This window comes from Euprymna scolopes, chromosome 22 (assembly GCF_053919585.1).
Source record: "Euprymna scolopes isolate OS-2025 chromosome 22, ASM5391958v1, whole genome shotgun sequence".
Taxonomy (NCBI): Eukaryota; Metazoa; Mollusca; class Cephalopoda; order Sepiida; family Sepiolidae; genus Euprymna; species Euprymna scolopes.
This window is the reverse complement of record NC_136503.1, coordinates 112,870,758-112,886,059: the sequence shown is the minus strand read 5'-3', so window position 1 is coordinate 112,886,059 and position 15,302 is coordinate 112,870,758. Positions and strand designations below refer to the sequence as shown.

General features: G+C 36.7%; 1 long non-coding RNA gene across 4 annotated transcripts in view; it reads left to right on the top strand.

Moving 5' to 3' along the window:
• The window catches only part of LOC145243654 (uncharacterized), a 455,606-nt gene that overhangs the window by 32,822 nt on the left and 407,482 nt on the right, over positions 1–15,302 (top strand). The gene's annotated exons all lie outside the window — the stretch shown is intronic.

Sequence of the window (15,302 nt, the reverse complement as noted above, 5' to 3'; positions counted from 1 at the left end):
CTGATCGTCTCCTTTCCTTCCGATAACCTAGATATTCCTTATCGATGCATGAAAGGTCAGATTGTTTTCCCAGAAATTATACAGCCTCATATATTTGCTTAGTGATAGCTTTCGAGGTTGTTGGTCGAACCAAGAGATTTGGCTATTCCATACTGTAAGCTCTATGGGAAGGGTTTTTCTTGTGTTCATGTGTTTTTACTGTGGGTGGGTCGCCGCTTATGAAGGCGTGGAGGTCACTCTAGGATAAGTGTCAATGAGTGTCGGGTGGATTGTAAGACAATACTGTGATGATCAGTAATGGTGGAACTCTGATATGGTTTTATTATTTAAGGACGACTCAACAAGAAATTGTTTACATTAGAAGTGAAAATGATCATGTTATAGTAAGCTGGGAAACAACCCCATGATATTGTTTCCCGGACAGACTATTCTAGGAAAGAAACTTTGCTCATGGAATTTTCGTTTACTTTTAGACACAGATAGATAGTAGGGGAAATTGCTGACGAGTATTTGTTGTGAATGTTTTACAGGGGGTGGGGGTATAGATTGTAGCTTGGCCAAACACCTTCCATGAAAATAGCGATAGAGCAGAGATAGAAATGCACAAGCAGAGAAACATTCTTCCTTTGCTATAGTTTAACAGCAATGACAAACAGGGCGGTGGAATCGGAAGGGATGTGGCTTCCAACTCTTAGAATTCCAAAATATCCGACTCTGATAACTTTTAAGTTCTTGCGATTTTCAATAATAAATGGAGTTTGATTCAAAAATCGGACTACATCTTTGGCTTCCTATGAGTCTGACTTTAATTCCTATTATGATAAGACCATGTGTTCCTCCATCTGACAATTGCCGATTCCAATGCTGCGTGCCGTGGTTTTCTTTTCCTTCAGCTTCTATTCTGGTCATTTTGCCGTCTCTCACCTTAGCAGAAGCAACAAAAATGTATATCTCGCTCCTAGGATTCTTACGAGAACGACTTTAACGCCTTCCAACACCCTTGACTTTGACACCCTCATAACCACTGCTCTTTTGAAAAATATCTATCATATGAAAGGAACTTTGTGTGAGTTCGTTCCCTATGAACTCGAAAATGGCTGAGCCGATTTTATTAAATTCACACCAAGGTATTTCATGTGCCTGGCAGTGTTCTTAGATATGTGTCGGAATGTCTTTGATAAGTATCGATAATCGAAATAATCCGATGAAAGAATGGGCGATTTAGACTAAAGTGAACACCTTATACAGTCTAACATGCGTTTTAGAAGTTTTATCACAAGTCGAAAGTCCCGACATATAAAATCAACAGTAGGTTCCTTGATATCACAGGGATGGGTTCAAAATGAATGTTTCTGTTTAGAGCACAGTTGAATCATGATACTTGACTTTTTGCATTTTAAACTTTAATACAAAGCATTATATGTAAAATGATAATAAAATAATTTTATGAAATCAACAGTAGGTTCTCTACAGTGCAATGTAAAATACAATGTATTGTGGACTAAGTCACTATGGGGAGGCATGTGAAGCTTCTACCCGGTACACCGCGATGGATCCCCAACTAGAGCAGGCATATTGGGATTTTCCCAACTATAGACGGTAACAAAAATAAAGTGACGTCGACAAGAGGAAACACAACACAAATGTACAAGTTATAAGAAAACTTGTGTTAATAGGAAATAGAAGGAAGAAAGAATGTTTCTTTGCAAAAGCAGTCGCTTTGTGGAACTTATCTATTGTTCGTCCTTTTAACATTGTTTGTTTCCTGTGGATTTTGGCCGAGTTAATGTAAAAAAGAAGGAAGCCTTGAATTCTTTGTGCTGCAATTGCTGTCAAAGGTTCGCCGACGTGTCCGGTATGAATAGACTGAAAAACACGTTATCTTTAGAGCAAAAGAGGAAGAGAATTCGAAATAACCGCTCTCGAGGGGTTGGGAGGAATCTAAAAAGGGAGGTCTGTGATTGGTTGTTTTTTCATCCAATCACAGGGCACCCCGTTAGTGACTCCTTAATAATTCCAATAGGCAATCAATCGATTTGATTGAAAAATTTGGCGATTTCACCGATTTCGATGACGATAAACATACGAAAGTGTGAAACATTCGTTGATCATAATGCAATCCCAGGCAACGTTAGGTTTCCTTGCTAGTGAAGAATATAATGATGCTTAGAATTAGAAGAAAAAAGATGCCTCTTCTCCATTTTTTTTCTACCCCCCCCCCACACATATTTAATTTCTTGTATTTTACCTAATTTAATTGTAGGTGACATTTTTCATTTTCGTGTTTTCTAAATCATATTTTTTGTGTAGCTTTGATTTATCTTTTTCCCGCCAACATTCCATGTCCCACTCCATATTTATTTGACATTTTCTTGGCAGGTTATTGCGCAATTCAGTAGTGACCTCTCCTCACCCCATTTGCCTTGCCCCTCCTCCGACTGCGCCCAGCGCTCCCCCTCCCCCCATGTCTCGCTGTTGCCTGTTTTCTCCATTTTTTACAAATTAGTTCTGCTTGAAAAAGTAACATTTTTAGTTTCTATTTTTATTTTATCTCAAAATTTCGTTTAAAATGAATGAACCTAGAACGTTTTAGCCATTTGTTGTTGTTTTCCTGCCTTCCATTTTTTTTTTTTTTTTTTCGCAACACTTGGCCTTCGGGCTAGGATAAAAGTGTAGTTCTAGAGTGAGAAGGATGACGAACGAACCGACCAACCCCCCTTTTGAGTTGGCCTTGTGCCTAAATTATTTGTTTATGTTGAACTTGCATTGTATTTTTAGCATAAAAGATTTGATAGATCAAAGTGTAGTATTTGTTCTTCAGATACTGCACTTCAATTTCTTGTTTTGTCAGTGAAGGAGAAATCCTTAATGACTGAGACAATTTTAATTTTTGTTCCTTTTCTCCACATTAAAACACGACCCTGGTGTCTAACTCTAGGAAGGCATTATAAATAGGAACTCCAACTACTCAAGCTCTCTCATCTAGTGGCGAGGCCCAGGTTTTGAAGTGTTGAGGAATGAGGATCTATATAGATTCTAGTTCTTATTGGCAGTTTAAAAATCAACCCATATTTATCATTTTATCATGAGGGTAAATTTTTACTTCCACTGCAACTCGGCCACCGCCTTTAAATTGAAGACTATATAGGTTTTGGATATGCTGAAAACGAATATCGCATTCAAATTTGGGTCAGAAAAGTAGTTTTCTAAATATCAAGACATTTTTCCAATGTATTCCTTGATAAATGTCAGTGGCGGTCGCCATTATTAACATGGGGAGGAGGGGATGTTTTGTAACACGCATGTGCATTAGTTTTCAGTTCGAAAAAAACATGGCCGCTAGTGAAAACATAAGGAATTACATTGGATAATAAAGATCTTAATATCCACAAAACTACTTGCCTGCCCTAGTTTAAACGTGATATTCGTTTTCAGCATACCCGAAAACTTTTAAAAATCGTCAATTCAATGGTGAATGTTTAGCTGCAATTAAAGTAAAAAAAAAAAATACGATTATTAGTAAACCAATGAAACATTTTGTTTTAAACGATGATAATAATAATGAAAATAATAATTAATAATAATTGCTAGCGAAAAGTCAACGGGAAGCAGTTGTTGCAATAATGCAAATTCATTTGTTAAGGTTATCGAAAGAAGTGTAGATACTAGAAATCTGGGAGACTTGCTGTCACCTAGATTCAAGGGAACACTACCGGTTGTTGCCAATGAGTACCCTCTGATGTGGAACTCTTGGTGAGTAACAATTCCGAAAAACTTTGAGAAGAGAATGGGATAAATTGAGATGAAAAGAATGGCTGGAAAAATACAACGAATAACAATGAAAGCAGCTGAAATATTAAGGAAAATCCTTGAATTCGGAAACTAATACGTGAGCCACATGCACGGGCCTGACGAGCTACTGCAGAGACAAAACACGAAACGTTACATGAAACCAAGAACATTGAAACTGGATTAAGTTCTCCATCCTCATTCCCCCCCCACCAAAAAAAAGAAAAAAGAAAAAGGAATGATGCAAAATAGTCGAGAAGGCTCAAGGAGGACGGAAAGACTGGGGGGAGAGCGCTGATCAGACCTCCACTGGACAAATGCCAAAAGAACTGGTACCTTGGGGAGGCTTATTGCCACTCAAACTCCAGTGGAGGACAATGGCCGCTGCTAGCGAGAAATCAATGGTATGCGGCTGTTGCGATAATGCAAATTCATTTGCAAATGTTACGAAAGAGGTGAAGAGTACTGGAAATCTGGGGAGACCTGTTGTCACTCAGTTTCGAGGGAACACCACAGGTTGTTCTCAACGAGAAATACTTTATGACCTGTGAAAACTCCTTGTGAGACAATAATAATAATTAAATCAGTTTATTTTTTGCTTGGAAAAATAAACACAAAATTTTCCGATACCCCCAAAATTTCTTTTTCTCCCCCCTCCCCCTCGATTAATCGACCAAACACTGACACAGGTGCAATAGCCCCCTACCGTCGCTCTAACTTCATTGTGTATACAACTGCACTTATATATTTTTTTTATTTTTATTATTTTTTTATTTATATATTTTTTATCTTTTTAATTTTGCAAATGTGAAATGTTGACACTTGCAGTAATTACTTAGCCTTTTGTACTCGAAAGTACATGACCGAGAACAGTTTAGATTAAAAAGAGAAACATTAAAAATATATATATTAATTTTTTTTTTTTTTTTTTTTTTTTTTTGCTTTGCTTTAATTAAAATTTTTGCATTTTATTTTTAGCCGCCTCATATTTTTCTCCAAAGTTTCCCATTACCATTACCTGAGCACCCAACCCACCACCAAATCCCGTTTCGTAATAAGTACTAAAATGAGTTGAACAGCGTTTCCGTCTAAATAGCTCTCATCTGCGTTAACTGAAAACTTTCTTGCAACATAATTTCGTTGTGTGCGAAGAGAGATTGGGCGGCCCGGGGAGGGGGGGGGCTTACAAAGTACGCGAATCGAGGTAACCGGTAAGTAATCAGGATAAAGTAATTTTGGACTTTTTGGTCAAGATCAAAGTGTAGTATCTGTTCCGGCAGATACTGCAAGCTATGACTAGCTATGACTAGCTATGACTAGCAAAGACCAGATGTGGGGGCAACCCCACATGCCTGACCTTTAACCAGCTCCCATTTCCCACCTCTCGGGAGCTGGTCCCCTTTTCCCCTTCCCCCTCCCTTCACTCCTCACATTAAAAATCGGCCTTGTGCCTAATTTGCTCGGTGGGGGAGCAAATAAATACCATCTGTTCCGGCAGATACTGCAAGCTATGACTAGCTATGACTAGCAAGGACCAGATGTGGGGGCAACCCCACATGCCTGACCTTTAACCAACTCCCATTTCCCACCTCTCGGGAGCTGGTCCCCCCTTTCCCTTCCCCCTCCCTTCACTCCTCACATTAAAAATTGGCCTTGTGCCTAATTTGCTCGGTGGGGGAGCAAATAAATACCATCTGTTCTTCGGATGCTGCACTTCCATTTCTTGTTATCTTTCGGTGGAGGATCAGTCCTTCACGACTGAGACAATTTTTTATTTTTGTACCTTTTCTCCACGTTAAAAAACGACCCTGGTGTCTAACTCTGTCCCGTGGGGAGGCATAGTAAATAGGTACAATAAATGTAGGAATTGTGGATGGGTGGGGGTTTGTAATGGAACTGTTAGATTGTTTACAGTTGCACTTGCTTGCGCGCAAAACATTTTTCTTTTTTACTTCCCGCCCCCGCGTAAGATTATCAAGATGTACTTCATTGGTTTAGAAAAGGTTCTTCATTTAGAAGAAAAAAAAATACTATAAATATTTATCTTTTTGCTTCTTGAAAATTATTTAAACTGTGAACTAACCTGTTCTAAATATATATTTATATATACGTATCTGAAGAAGAATTCATACTTCCTAAATAAGTTTATTTGGCAAACATTAAAGGTCGCGGTCAGAGCAGAGTGCGAGAAAAAAAAATTCCTATATAGGTATTAAAATAGTTTAATATTGTTGTTTCTTATATATTATTAAATGAGAAATCATTTCGATTTAAAATCGGTTTGGTATTACGCGTGTAAACTTGAGAAAACCATGCTTGAAATGTGTCAACATTATCTGAATAAGCGAAATCAAAACAATATGGCGACCGAATTTAACCTGATGCCATGCGATCAAATAAAATCAGCTCACTAGGGGAAGAGTGTAGTCCTCCAGAACTAAAGTAGATTAAATGGTAGGTAAATGGATTCAGTGAATTAGTATAAGTTCATTTGTATGTTAAAAAAAGTCAAGACAAAAATCAAAACCGTGTAGTATATTGAATGGTATACAAAACTAAAAAAAGGGGGAAAAAATCATGTCATGCCCGTTGATCATCTTGAGAACTTTTTACCGATAGAATCAGTGCTGAACCTAAATTCCCTCAATGTTGCGTATTGATCTTTATTTTGGTATCAACCTCCTCTTCCTCTCTTGTGCTGATGACATTATATCTAAATAAATAGGATATCGTCTCTGAAACGATCCACATTACCACTGGTTGTTGTTTTTTTTTTTTTTTTTTTACACATGTTAATGAACTTATTACATTTAATCTGTAACTTATTTTGATTTTCGATTTGGGTCATCGATAGTTTCATCCTACAAAATCAATGTTTGATTTTGGTTTATCAATCGGTATTTGTGCAATGTTGGTCTTTTTTATTCTAAAAAAAAAAAAAAAAAAAAAAAAAAAAGTGATTCGATTTAACTTGTTTGAGAAATTATTTTATCTGTCCAGAATAATTTCCTAAATGACGTCAATGCTTATAATTTACAGTATAACAAAAACCTGAACCAGATCCCAACACCCGGAAGTAAATAAATTGACCTGAAAAATGTCAGATATTCTTTTCGCTCAAAATGCTGATTTTTATGTCCACGATCTAATAACAAAATTTTCTCAAGTTGAACTTTGTGTAATAAGGAAATTTTCTTTTTCATTAGAAAATAAAAAGGAAGAATAGTAAATTAATGAGATATAATTTTGTAAATCCGTATGCAAAGTAGCTTATTTCAAGCACTTAACTCATCAAGAAGCTGAACTTTTATGTTTCTGAGTTTTTTAGATGATGGTTTTGTTATTCGTATTATTTGGATTCATCGGACTACTGTTCTCATCTTGTGAGAACGACTGGACTTTAATTTTGTATATTAAATGAAGTTACCATAGAATTATAATATAAATCCATCTTATAGTGGATTTGTTGCTGTCGTGTTTACATATTGTTCTGTTCCGTCCAAGGGGGTTTACCTTCCCAGGCTTTACCTTTACTCTGAGAAAAGAGTAGCGCATTGCTAATCGCCTGAGACACCTCCTACCGGCAAAATGCTGACGGGGCTGCTCAAGCATGTTTTGTATGCTAGAATGCACTAGACTTTTAGGACATTTTTCCTCGGCATTAAAACCAAGTCCTCGCCATTTCTGAAATGGCCTTTTTCTTGTTGATTGTTGGTCCTGTGTAGTTTTAGGAGGTCCACCCGCCCAGGCTTTGCCTTCTCTCTTTGAGAAGGAGTTTATTGCTAATCGCCTGAAGCGCGGCTACCGGGGAAAGCTAGAGCTGCCTAGGTACTTTTACAGGTCAGAATGCCCCTCTTCAGGGATGCTAACTTTTCAATCTCACTTTCTGACTCTTGTTATATTTCTCACTGAGAGAGAGATAAATACTCATCCAAGTGTGTTGGCTTCTTGAAACCATATCTGACCGGTTGAGGATACGTCTTCAACAATCAGTACAACAGTAGCGTTATTCCTGTCGTGCTAGGGATATGATTTCTGTTCAGTTCTAGAAGGTCTACCTTTCCAGGCTTTATCTATTTTTTTTCTATCTGAAAAGGAGTTTATTGCTAATAATCTGAAGTGCTCCTATCAGGCAATGTTAACAGGGCTGCTCAGGCATTTTTGTAGGCCAAAGTGTATTTATTTCTTGTGTGTCCACATATCAAAACAACATCTGACCTTGTATCTTGACACCTGGCAAGGAGGTAAGTAATTTTGTTTTCTTAAAGCGTTTTAATGCCAGCGCAGTAAATTTCCTGATTTTTATAAACAGAGATATTGCCAAGATAGAGTAAAATTATATATCAGATGCAAAACCTCATTCTTGTGATGGGTCGGAAGCAGTCGTGGAGGTAGAGCAATAAACGGACGTTTGGGGCGTGCACGCGCGTGCGCACACACACACACACACACACACACACACACACACACACACACACACACACACTTACTTTCCGAAACAGAAAGCCGGGCGATTGCCAATTTTGTCGCCATTATCCTCACGGGTGGCCCAACTCACTTTCGGATAATCAATATGTCAGCCTCGTTTTCAGAATTGGTGCAGTGTTTTGTATATACAGACAGGAAACCCGTCTTTTACTTACTGTAATTTGTGAGTCGTGCTTTGTGTTATGTGCGTACGTGTATGTGCATGGAGTGGTAGGCGGGCCTCAAAGCAATAGATTTCTATTGAGCCAATCTCTCGTCTCTTGCAAGTAAATAGATTGCTGTATTGGAGATTGTACGAACACTTGTTATTTTTGTCAGCGCAAACAAAAAATGTCTATGGAAGAACTTGGTGAAAGATTTGACTGTGGAAGTATTCCTATTTCGGCTTTTTATTTATTGGATAAAACTAGCTGTGGTACCGATCTCGTGATGGATGCATCATAATGAAATGTTCTTGGATCCTTTTTCTTTTTTTTTAATCATTCTGCTTTAGCTGGGGATGGGGCATCCTACCAGATGCCAGATATTTACCCACTATCTTCTCCATTTCAACCAGGAGATCTTTTGAAGATTCTACCGTCCCTTTAAGTGCAATTGTTTGTATCTCTCTTGCACTTAGTTCACGAGGTATATTTGCCATGAGTCCGGTTGCTCGTATAATTGCTGAAATGGTGGAAATCTTCCCAAGATTCCAGTTTCTTTTCATGTCATACATGACCTTGAGGAACTTTGATCTCCAAAATACTACAAAATGTGCGATAATCAAGATTGTCTGCTCTTTTTGATTTCCGGTTTCTGTTGTCTAGTTGACTGGATAATTAGCCGTAGTCAAGCACATAAGAAAGCTACTCTTAACATAAGGATAGGGGCTTTCACGTTATCTGAGAGGAAGATAATTATCAGAAAGGATCATATCTTGCTTGTACAACTCGACACACTCCACCTTGGGGGAGATATGCCGGTATATGGGTTCGTTTTAGGCTTTTCTGATTATGGAACGCCCCCCCCCCCAAAAAAAAAAAGTTCAACGGTTATTCTGGTCACCCAGAACAAGTCTCAGAACATGTCAGTTTGGCCTTGATCGTCTGCACTGGGACAGTTTGATGAGGGATTCTGGTTATTCTGTTTCAACTGGAGAATTCAGGGAGATCGGTGCAGTCACATGCCATGTTGTCATTGTTTTTGTTTATTTGCAGGCCACAGCCCTCTTTCAGAGTTGATAACTGGTTCCTGAAAAATAACTGAAGATGACCATTTGGTCTGGTATCAATGCAAACTCTTTCATAGAAGCAACAAGTAAAAAAAACTCCAGTCGTTAGTTTTCTTTTTTATAAAAATTATATTAACAGAAACTCTATAACTACTAAGTTTTAATATAATATCACTGTAGACAGATAGAGGTATAGGTAGTTGAAATAAAGTCACTTCAGAGTCCATAGTCAACACATATCACATCTTCTGCGACTGATAGCGCTTGTACTAATATGTCACTGTATAAAATAATTGTATAGGCAGTTTGAATAAAATCACTTCAGAGTCCACAGTTCAACAAGTGTCACATCATCTGCGATCAACATTGCTCTCACCTTTAGGAACAGTCACCCATAATTCCGAATTCAATTTTCATATATTGTAAATCTCCAAACTTACAGCCACAATTACGTGAATCTGACTTTTTCTTTGCTTATGTTATCACCAGCAGTCTGTAGATGCAGGGATAGAGCGAAAGCCTTTGTCCCGGTAATGTTGAGCAAGATTATCAGTAGTGAGCGTTTTTCGTTAAACACAAATCTATTTTTTGTGCAAAGCACGATATGTGACGACTGTATTATTCAGTTTACAAGAGAGATTGATAGCGGTATTTCAAAGTCGCCATAATTCCCAGCGGCCAGGGGCTTTTTGTTCAGCTCAATCCTAGCCAGTTCTTCTCGATTCCACTGCTTAACTGGTTTAAAATCGCTCGTGCATAAGCTTATGTATTTGGGGAATGGGTGGGGAATGAAACTTCCCCAGTCCAAACTAGCCAATCAGGGATCGTTACGGCATATCCCGTTTTCTTCTGATTTGTGCTGTACATAATTTCGTATCGAAGTAAATTTCGATCAAATTTATTCTTACACAGACCATCCTTGGAAGTTGACTTCAAGGTCAGATTCTGCTCCCAATTTTAGCCAAAAGACCTTTTCGTACTATTCTCTTGAAATCAATTTTTTTTTTTTTTTTTTTTTTTTTTTTTTGCAGAACAATATCATTATTAAAATATTATCAATCCCAAATCCGCTAACTCAGTCTGGTTGCATCATCAACCAAATAAATGGAGTCAGCAAGGCAATTGAGTGTTGCCCGGGATCGTTCACAAAATAAAATGGAATCTTCCATTGTGCCATAAATAGTTCTCCTCTTTCATGAGAAGTAACTTTAGTCTTGGTCAAGTTATCCACAACTTGAACGCTGACCGAAAGTCCACTACACAATCCAACACGATTCTGATATCCCTAAAAGTTCCAAATTTTTCAATTCTCGATTTCAATTAAGCATCCCAACTCTTGAGTTGGAAATCATGTTTAGTTTCAGAAGAGTTTCGATGGCTAGTTGTCTTGGAGATGAAGAGTCCTCAGTAGACAGCTGTTTTGTACAGGTTCCGGACTTTATGATTTTGCAGCCAAAGAGCAAAAGGTTCTTCCCGTGTTGACACGAAGAAAACATATGCAAGGTTGCTATAAAAAAGGTTTAATTTTTATGGAGCAATTTTGGTTTCTGATTGGTTGGTAGCAGAACGTGAATTAATTTGATTCGTCAGTTCCTAGCAGCAGTATTTATAAACAGAATCTCCCAACTGGGAGGGACCATATCCCCATTATCAGTCAAAATATTGCAACACCAACTTTAGTTGATATACCATAAAATAAAACAACCAAATCAAATCCAGAGTTTGGTAAGATACACCTGAACGTTGGACGTTACATTACCCGAAACGTTGAGAATGGCACTAAAGATGAGATCAGTAGTTGGAATAATCCAAATAACATGAATAAGATGTACTTTGAATTTAGAGAATATTAATTGTCTATGACATGATGACTAATTGCTGCAGCTGATGGTGATGATTCCCTATTCAAGCAACTTCGATTCAATTCGGAAAATCTGTGTCCATCATTGGAAAGTATCGCAGTGTAACACTGTTCGACTGGGGTCAATGAGTGCTGGGGGGGGGTGAATAAAGGATGACAAAAGAAAATGAAGTAGATTTAGCGAGTAATAAAAGAATTTATCAATAGACAATGGATAGGAATTTGTTTTTAATGCAGACAAAGAGAAATAAGGGTAGGGTTTAATTCAGGGTGTGACGAGCGACTGGGTAGGGTGACTGGTAGAGAATGATGGGACAGTAGGCATTTTAGGGAGAGGGTTACTATGAGCCAGGGGAACAATAAGAACGACACTGGACGGGGGAGGTCACTTGGATGTTTAGTTAGTTGAGGTTTGAATTCCGAGGTGGGTAGTTGGATTTTTGATATGCGGAGGGCAGTTGGTTGCTTGCTTGAAGGTCCCTCGAGGGAGATGGAGAGATGAACTGATGGTAATAGACGCACTCAGCCTCGGCAGGACGTAGATGTTGGCCTTAGCGTGTAGATGGTTGATGAGGCCATGCACACACACACACACAGACACTTATAGTTCAACTGACATGTGTGTGAATCATTGGTGTTTGTGTTTTTCCTGTTTGTTTAATTTTATTTTTATACTTATGGACCTGTGTGCTCCCCATCAACGATCGCCAGTGTGTCTACAACACGGCCAGAACTAAAAGATGAAGAAAAAGGTCACAGTACACTACGTTGAAGGTCGACAACTTACCTAAAAAGATATTTACAAAAAATAATTTCTTTTTCGTAATATACTCTCAAGCGTAAAAAAAGAAATACAACAATGTTTCGAACAAGTGATTTTTTTTCTTTAACATCTGAATTTTTAACACAACAAATCTACGTAACGTAAAAGTAGAAAATCTTTGTAAAAAGTAAATAATCATTTAGTTGTATGTAACTAGTAAAACCTGGTGTAAAATCAATACTTATCTTGTACAGATGACAGATTTACTGAAAAAATGACAAAAAAGGTATGTTATTTTTTCCAAGGTCTTGTATTAGATAAGTACATGCAAAATGAATAGCCAATGCTCAAAATGTATAAACATTTTGACCCCTCCCTTTACTTAAAAATTCACCAAAAATCAGAAAATTAACAAATTTTAATGAAATTTTCAATATTTATCAAATAATGATCGCGGAATATAATGAATCCATTATTTTTATTTAAATCTTAGTGAAAATGTATTATTTTGTTTAAACAAAATAATACTTTTACTAAATTTATGGTTTTCAGTAGTAAAAAAAAATTAATTTTTTTATTTTTTATGAAAGTAAAGTAAATTGTAACAATTAAAAAAAAAATTAATTTTTTTATTTTTTATGAAAATAAAGCAAAGTAAATTGTAACAATTAAAAAAAATAATAATTTTTTTCTTTTTATGAAGATAAAGCAAAGTAAATTGTAACAATTAAAAAAAAAAATTAATTTTTTTCTTTTTATGAAAATAAAGCAAAGTAAATTGTAACAATTAAAAAAAAAAAATTTTTAATTTTTACAGGAACATAACGAAAAAAAGCCCCTAAAGTCTGTATTAATGAATTTGGTATAACTCGAAGAAAAATTACTTTCTCGAACCACCGATATTATCATTGAATTAAGCATTGTTTATTTTATATTTTCATACAAAAAATAATTGCAAAAAATATTTCTACTTTTTTTTTTTTTAGATTACAGGTTTTGCCTAATTTTTATATGCAAGATTCTAATATTTCCTTTGCTTGAATGCATATGAAACTTTCAGCATAACATAATTTTTATATAATCTTGAACAATAATTATAAAAAAATTAGTTTAAAACAGGAACATAGAAAAATAATCACATTAAAAAAATGGTAAAATTTATACAAACATTCACGATAGGAATATATGGATACACGCCTGGGGGAAAAACAGCACCCCCTACCTCCCTTTAACTACCTGACATCATTTTCAGACAGCCTTTTGACTTTCTGAGAGTTTGGGCTTCCGGATAATCCATGTTTAGAGACTTCCGTTTTGTTTAGATTCTGCAAAGGCAGACTCACTCACTTTTGGGGGCTAATTAAGCTATTTTTGGTACAAACAAAATGTTTTTGTTTTTCTTAATTCAGTATTTTAGGACTTTACTAATTATCTTTGAAATAGACTCAGAAAACTAATATTTATCTTTCAAGGGATTTTTTCAATGAATTTATTTAATTTCAAAATTTAGCTGAATTTGTTAGCTCACCGTTAAAACATTTTTCGTAACTTTTTTACGTGTACAAATATTTTTTTCCTTGTGGGAATTATCTTTTCAAATACAATCAAAAAATAGTCGGAAACCTTAAAAAAAATGATGATAAATCGGCTTTCAAAACTATGCACCCCCTCCTATTTTTATTCCACCATTTTTGCCCGTACCTAGTATTAGAACTCTCCCTGTTACCAATTAGGACTCGAATGTCAGCAATTGGCATTAACATGTTTTCATCTCCCTCAATCTCTCCTCGGGTTGCTTATAGTGAACAAACATTTCTTTCCTTCTTTAAAGATTTTGCCTGTTGCTAAAAATAGTGCCAATCTGCATCTTAACTGCTTTTGTTTTTGTTTTGGTTTTTGTTTTTCTAACTTCGTAGCTTTTCCTCTTCTTGAAAAAGAGAAAAAGCAAAGCAAATATCTATTGGTTTTAGGAATGTTGAAAAATGATATAAAGCCTCTTAGTTATTTCAAAGAAAAGGCTAATATATCTCTATATATAAAGTTAGGTATGTGAGTGTGTGTATATATATATATATATATATATATATATACACACACACGGTGCCCCCCCCCCCCCAAAAAAAACATAAATATATCTTTTGCCTCGTTGTATAAGTATGCAATGGATTGCATGTTTTGGCAGTGGGGTTGAATGACAGACGTTGCAGGTGATAGATGCCTCGGCAAAGGGAAAGAAAAACTGTTAACTATACTTCACAATGACCAATTAGAGGTGATTGTTGGAAGATAAGTCAACGAGAAGAGTTCTGCGCGTTCACATTTCTACAGAAACAAGGTACGTGAACAACAAATTGATAAAGACCAATAGACAAACGGATCAAACGAGCTGGCATAAAGGAAGCCGTGAATAAATCAGACAATTTTGGTTTCAAGATAGCTGTAAGATTATATTCCTATTTTATCTGAGATGCTTATTAAATGCACCCAAGCAACTATCGTTACACTAGCAGAAAAATGGAAAGAAACTGAAACATGAACATGCGAATTTTATGTTTTTTCTACAATTCACATCTCGTGGGGGGGGGGATACTCAAGCTGAGCTCGAAACGAAAACCTAAAGACAGTGAGTCAAATAAGATGACCATTACACCAGCTTGACATAACTTAGTGTTTTGGCACCAACTCATAAGTAAGCTGCCATATTTCACGACTGCAGATGTGTAGTCGTGAAATGGTTAGAAACATAAAAAATCCGGTAGCCTTCCACGTACCAATTTTTCAGTTTTGACCTCTTAGCAACCCATTTTCCGGATGAAAATGGGTTGAAAAGTTTTTCACATGTCTGAATCTTTTTTACACCAAATTTCAAGTCTGTACCGATTTACAATGTCTCCCCACGGGACAGTTAGACACCAGGGTCGTTTTTTAACGTGGAGAAAAGGTACAAAAATAAAAAAATTGTCTCAGTCGTGAAGGACTGCTCCTCCACCAAAAGAGAACAAGAAATGGAAGTGCAGCATCTGAAGAACAGATGGTATTTATTTGCTCCCCCACCGAGCAAATTAGGCACAAGGCCGATTTTTAATGTGAGGAGTGAAGGGAGGGGAAGGGAAAAAGGGGACCAGCTCCCGAGAGGTGGGAAATGGGAGCTGGTTAATGGTCAGGCATGTGGGGTTGCCCCCACATCTGGT